At 50.7% G+C, this 6,780-nt stretch overlaps 1 protein-coding gene across 3 annotated transcripts in view; it reads left to right on the top strand.

Moving 5' to 3' along the window:
* Positions 1–721: 721 nt before the first annotated feature.
* CUL1 (cullin 1) overlaps positions 722–6,780 on the top strand; it is a 106,639-nt gene continuing 100,580 nt past the window's right edge. Inside the window, exon 1 of one of the 3 annotated variants that reach the window (XM_082662074.1) lies at positions 722–837. The gene's annotated coding sequence lies outside the window, so the exon portion shown is untranslated. Of the gene's footprint in view, positions 838–929; positions 1,047–1,178; positions 1,324–6,780 lie in introns of those variants that run through there. The other 2 variants (XM_082662073.1, XM_082662072.1) reach the window with 2 other exon arrangements.

Raw genomic sequence — 6,780 nt, 5'->3', positions numbered from 1 at the left:
TTGTTGCCCAGGTAATCTGAAATCCTTCCACGCTTGTTCATGGACCACGGGTATGAAGGCAGAAGCCCCTCCAAGTCCACGATTCTCACCTGTGCGACCCTAGGAAGCCAGGTGGCTATTTGTGCTGCCAAAATTTGTATTTCAAGTACCCAATTGTGAGTTAATTTCACTTGAATGCGATGAACTACTCCAGACCCCACGTGAAAACAATCCTATAGTCACACCTCATCCCATCCATATATGTAAAATCTTCAGTTTTTGATTTGTCTTTACAGAGATTAATGGTAAAGGGAATCTTTGTCAACATTTGCCTTAAAAAGAGTCGGTTAAAGAGTTTGAAGAGGGAAGCTAGTTTTGGTTTGATTTTAAAGAAACAGAGGGAGAGAGGCGCCGAAGAGCTCGGGCTTTCAGGTGCGTATCGCCGAGGCCCGCAGGTGTCCTGGGGCTCGAGAATGGACGACACGTTTATCTCTAGCCTGTACCTGCTTTTCAGGGCCACTCGCCCATCTCAGACTTTATCAGCCGGTCGGGATATGGCTTTTGGTTATTCTCCCAGCCGGGGAGGCAGATCCACCGGGTGCACGTGTGTGCGCGCAGGAGTGGGGGAGGAGTGGGTGTGTAAGACCCCCCTCCTCCGGGGTGTCTTGGGGCAGTTGCTCCCCAGGCTGCTGCCCCGACCTAAGAAGGTGACCCCTCCTCGTTCGGCCCGAAGTGGCGGGAAGCCGGGTCCTTAGAGGCGGCCTCTAGGAGAGGGAGGCTGTAAAACCTGGAGGAGGATCCGCTGCGCCCGGCCGGGGAGGGCGCCGGGGTTCGGGGCCAGGGGCCGCGGGCTTTCAGGTAGAGAACAGCCCCGCGAGCGGGTCCTCGGTGGCGCTGGGGGACCGGGAACCGGGTCCGCGGCGGGCGGGAGGTTTCCGGGCCCCTCCCGCGCCGCGGGCTGGTGGGGAGATGGCGGCGACGGTTTCCCGGTTCCCCCGCCCCGGACGCCGATGGCGGTGCGTTCCGGCCCTCCCCCACCAGCTTCTCCCCCACGGGAGCCGTAGCCGGTGAGGCCGGGAGGGCGGGGAGCGGCGGAGGAAAGGCTAGAGGGCGGAGGTTGCGTGGTGCAGGCGGCGGCGGCGGCGGCGGCGGCGGGAGGAGGGCCGGCGGGCGGGCGGGCCGGGAGGAGGAGGCGGGAGCCGTGTCGCACGCAGCTCCAGGCGGGGCAGCCCTGGCGGCTGAGGGACGCGGCGAGACCTTGGCGGGACGGGGATTTAACCGGGGCCGGGCCCAGCGACCAGGTGGAGACGTCGCCGGAGCCATTTAGGCACCCGGGAAATGCGGGTGAGTGTCGACGGCGCCGGGGCCGAGGAGAGTCGGCGGCGCAGGCCCGGCCCGGAGCCGCGGTGTCGCAGTGACTGGGGCCGCGGCGGCCGAGCCCAGGCGCCGGGCGAGGCCTGAGCCGCCGAGTCGCGGCTGGGCGGAATGGCGGCTGGGCCGGGGTACTCGTGGGCGGAGGGCGCCGGGGGCGGGAGGGGAGCGCGCGGCCCGGCCCTGAGTCACCCCGGCCGGTTCGGGCCTGGCCGGGCCGCGGCCCCGGTCGCGGGCACGGGGCGGCCAGGCCCGGACTACGCACTGGGAAAAAGCCCGATTCATGGCGCCCGCCCCTTTCCCAGCGCAACCGGGCTCGGACCGCGGAGCCGGGCCGGCTGGCGGCCTCGGGTGGCCGGGCGTGCGAACCTCGCCTCTCCTCGGGCGGCGACCCCCGCAGGGCGCCCGGACCCGTGCCCTCTCTCCCTCGCCCCCTCGGGATCACTTCTCCCCCGAGCGTCGCTTGCCCCGGACTCGTTCTCTCAAGTAAAGTACTGGGCTCGCGCGCTGAAGGAGCCGCGGAGCCGGGCTCTCTGCTTTCCGGTTCCCTGCCCGCGGCTCCCGGGTTCCTCGCCCGCATTGTTGCGACTGTGCGGGGCGCTATTACTGGGTAATAGTCGCCCCTTTGCCCTGTTCTCTTGGGGGAGCGGGCCGGGGAGGCGCGCAGGGATGCCAGTGCGGCGGCCGGACGGGACCCCCCCGGCGCCGGCCGAGCGCCCGCGAGTCGGGCCCGGCCTGCTCCGCCACCTTGGCGCGCCCCCGGTCCCGCGCCCGGCGGGAGCGCGCGCTGACCCCGCAGGTAACCAGGGCGACGGCCACCGCCCGCGTGCAGGGGTCGCCCCGCGCACCCCTGCCTCCGCCCGGGTGTGCTGTAGGCCGAGTGCTGGTACGGGGAGAAACGATTGGTGAGCATTTCTTGAGACTAATCCTCCAAAGTTCGGGGTTTTCTCCCTTTAACGAGCTCTCTGCCAAAAATAGGATCCTCTTTTCCGATTGGATCCCTGTTGTTGCTCATAGTTCGCAGTTGGGGTTAGTGGTGAGGGTGCAAATGGGGAATTGCAGTTAACTCAGGTATTTATTTGCTCTGTGTAATTGCCCTTCCCCGTAGGGGCATTAAAACAGTCCAAGTTAGGAGTGGAGTAGTCTCTCAGTTTTGGAAATGCACTCGTCGGAGTCACAGAAGGGAACTAAATTCACTTTACGACCCCAGCTTCTAGGACCTCGGCATATCTTAACACGCTGCAAAAGCGTGTGCAGTTGTAAGGTTAACACTTCATTTTGTGGCCACTCTGTCTACCCAATTTTCCGAAATCCTGGAGCGTTTGTGGATTGTGTAGCAAAATAGGGAATGTTGTTTAAAAAGCAGCAATATTTCGTCTAAAAAAATTGGATATGACGTTTTCTTGATCTAAGTGTTCTTGGATATTAGAAAAAAATTTACTTCAACGTTCTATTTGTTGCTTTCCATGGGCATCGCATTTCAAATTCCGAAGCATGCGAACAGACTGGCTTGCTTTAACTCTATTATGCCCGTTTTTGGAGGTTTCGAGACAGAGTGCTTATTAAGCTGGAGAGGGGTGGCTGAAATACTGTCTAAAAATATTTAACTTTTTTTGTCATTGGAGTCATCCTTTTAAAAACTTATGTTACAAAAAACCCCACAAAAACCAAAAAACACCTTTAGCTGTAGTAGTAGGTTTTCTCACCGATTTGTAGTATCCTCTGTGTCTTAGGGCCACCGGCTCAGGTCCTTGCTGGTACACCCCCTTTTTTTACCGCCCACCACCTCGAGGAACTAACAGCCCAGTGAGTGCCTGGGCTGATTCTGCAGTTTGCTTAGATATTACCGCCCGGTCGACTCCTTTGCCTGTTGCTGAATATTACCTTGTAGAGATAATTAACTTAGTCTGGGTTGCCAGTGCAGCCTTACTTCCCATACTTTTATGACTGAATTGCTTGAAGGCAGGAGATACTCCTTCTGTATTTTTGCATCCCCAAAGTAAATAGCATAGAACTTTGTCATGGGTACCTCAGTTGTTTTTTGAGTGAATAAATTTGGAATAATTCTAACTTACACCGAGTGTTTGACCACCTCCGATTTTGGCTACAGAAGCAGTCACTGCACTTCCATTGCGTAAGAACGCAAGCTTAATTATAATTGTTATTACAGCACCCCAGAAACTAACACAGTGCCCCGACAGAAAAACTGCGCAGGTTTTCTTCAGCTATGGCAATCCAGGAAAGTGCCAAGAAAACAAGTTGTGAAACTTTAATTTGCTTTTTTTGTTGTTTCAAAGCTAGTTTTAGGGTAGATTTCTAAAATCTGTGTGTGTGTTTTTAAACAAGATTGAGGTCTTTCCCCTCAGGTTAAATGTTTCAGCCTTACCTTTGAAGTGAAATCGTTTGGTGAGTTAAGGCTCTTCCCAGTTGGAGAGATGATGCAAATGCAGTGGTGGTAATAGAGCCCGAGTGACCTTTCTCACAGGAGAGACCTTTCTTGGGTCCTTGAGGGCCTTTTATCAGAAGTTCACACCCAGTTTTCCCAGCAGGCATAGTATGCCTTTCTTTCAGCAAGGAAAGGTCAAAGGAATGTGGTTTAGATTGAGGAGTAGTTACTTGCCATCCTTCAAGTTGAAAATTAGGGCCCCCCAAAACACAGGAGCGTGTTTGTGTTTTATTCCTCGCTGTTTCAGCCCTGCATAGGTTCCAAGGCCATGGGCTTTCTACCTCAGCAGTTGAGTCTGGAATAAGATGTCATTTGGGGACCATTGGCTGAATTTTGGGCTTGTCTGTCAGGTATGCCTGGAGAAAAGAATGTACCATTTTTAAGGACCAATTAAAAGTTTACCTTGCTTTTTTGTTTGTTTCTTTGGGGGGAGGGAAATCAGGTAGTTCTCAACAAATTCTCTTCTTTCATTTGCCTTTCAAAACTGAGACGTGAACATGAAATGAGGAGTAAATCAAATTTAAATAAAACCTTAGGTTTATTACTAAAGATTTAAGCTCTTTGTTTATAATGTGTCCATTTAATAATGCACACTATAAACAGAATTATTTGATGGCTTTTAAATTTTTTATTCACAGGGATATAGCTTCTGAAAGAGATGTGTGTGTAATTTATTCATGTATTTTTGCTTAGGTATAGAAGATGTTGCTTGGGAGAGAAGACATGGGATCTGGTTTGAACTTAACTTTGTTGAGCCTCTATTTCCTCATTTATAAAGTGAGATGGTTTTCAATTGACTCTTAAGTTTTCTTCAGGCCCTCAAAGTCTGGGTTCTATGCGAATGCCATAGCTTCTAACGTTAACAACATTTGAGGAACCATCCTATAAAGCGTAATCTTATTCGTGTTTGAGAAGCAGGGTTGTGAAGCCTAGGCTTGTTGGTCATTTAAATGTTTTCCCTTGGGACTCTGGGATCAAGTGAGCAGAGTCTCCTGGCAGCTTCCCCATCACTGCAGCGCCTGTTCCCAGAATTGGCTTTGCTGCCCTTTCCTCATGCTCTCCCGCGGTCTCGAGTATTGTGTCCCCTTCCTGTCGCCCGACAGACTCCTGCTGCTTTGGAAAGGCTCCTCTCAGGTCCTGATGCTCCATCCGGGGTGGGAGCCTTCCCTGCGGTCCCGTGAGGCCCCACCCGGGTCACTGTCTTAGCAGTTAACCCTGGACTAGACTTGTGGTTCCTTTGGAATAGACAGACCTCCTGTAGGGCCGAGACCTTGTGACGGGCAGGTGTCCCTGTGCTGTTGCGCTACCTGCTGCAACTCATGTAACTCAAACTTCGTTCACGATCATCGACCCACTTAAAATCTTGATCGGGCCCCGCAGAGTGTGGTGCTGTTGTTCAGTCCTCTGACGGCGTCGAGGAAGCGGCTGAGGCTTTGGGTGGTTAAGATCAGGCCTCGTGAGTGGTGAGGCCTGGGTTAAAACATGACAGGGAGTCTCCAGGGCTCCAGCTTTTAACGGGATGCTCCCAAAGTGTCTAATTTATATGAAGGTGGAAGAGGAGAAGAGAGCAAAATTGAAATGCTTTCAAGATTGGTATCTTATCATTGATAATTAGGACCGAATTCATTATGCAGAACTGGGTTGCCTACCAAGAATGAGCTTATTCTTCTCGGTCTTTTAGTAACTGGGGGACATTGAAGGGGAGTAATTGGGCACTGATGGGATAGAAAGGAGCAGTTCTGGAACTTCGGGACTATTGTTAAGTTGGTGTGATGTGACTCACTGGCCTTAAATTTATGAAACCATTTAAGACTGTTCATATCTAACAAGCTACGATTTTTAAAAAAGGCCTATGTCAGAAAATACTTTGGAAAACAGATTGTATGAAATGTGTGCTTAAAATGTGTATGTACTAGTGAAAATATTTATGAAGTAGTAAAGATGGTTATAATTTTAGGATGAGGAACTTGTGTGTTTTTAAAATATCCCCCCCACCCAAGTTTTTATCTTTTTAATAAATTTATTTATTTATTTTTGGCTGCATTGGGTCTTAATTGCGGTGCGCAGGCTTCTCATTGTTGTGGCTTCTCTTGTTGCAGAGCACAGGCTCTAGGCGCGCGGGCTCAGTAGTTGTGGCTCGCGGGCTCTAGAGCGCAGGCTCAGTAGTTGCGGCGCACGAGCTTAGTTGCTCCGCGGCAGGTGGGATCTTCCCAGACCAGGGCTCTAACCCATGTCCCCTGCATTGGCAGGCGGATTCTTAACCCCTGCACCACCAGGGAAACCCCCCACCGAAGTTTTTAAGAACCAAAAGATAATACAAATGATCTCAGGATGGAGGAACCCTCTCAGCATAACACCAAAAGTAGAAACTGTAAAGGAAAAGGCTCTTTTCATTACTTTAGAATAATTAAACTTCTGCAGGTTAAAATGCCTTAAACAGAATTAAAAAGCAAATGACAAACTGAAAGAGATATTGTAACTTAACAAGTAAATTTACTTTGCTTACTATAAAAAGAGGGCTTATAAAAACTAAGGTAAAGACGATGCCCCCCCCTCCCCCGTGGGGGGGAAAAATGAGCAAACTGGTAATTTTTAAAAGAAGGATCCAGAAACAAGACAAAAATTTCAGCTTTACTAGCAGTACTCTTGGAAAAGTAAATCAGTGAGATACTGTTTTTAAAAACTTGGGCATAGATTGAAAAATAAGCCACTTCTGGTGAGGGTATGGAGAAATGAGTCCATTCATTCATTGCCTGAAAAAGAATGATTTTTCTGAGAGCACTATGTAAAAAAATATATATATATGTATTTACACACTTAGAAATAGCTAATCTACTTTTAAGGATTTAGTTTAAGAAAATATAAAAAATGATTAATATTCTGTCATGGGTACACTATTTAATGCTTTCTTATTGAACATTTGTTTTCAGGTTTTGCTATTAAGGATTATGATCTCAGCATTTTTAGATAAATCTTTGCATTTC

This window comes from Grampus griseus, assembly GCF_964374135.1.
Source record: "Grampus griseus genome assembly, chromosome: 9".
In the NCBI taxonomy this organism is placed as follows: Eukaryota; Metazoa; Chordata; class Mammalia; order Artiodactyla; family Delphinidae; genus Grampus; species Grampus griseus.
Note: the sequence above shows the minus strand (reverse complement) of the source record. Positions and strands in the feature narration are given on the sequence as shown.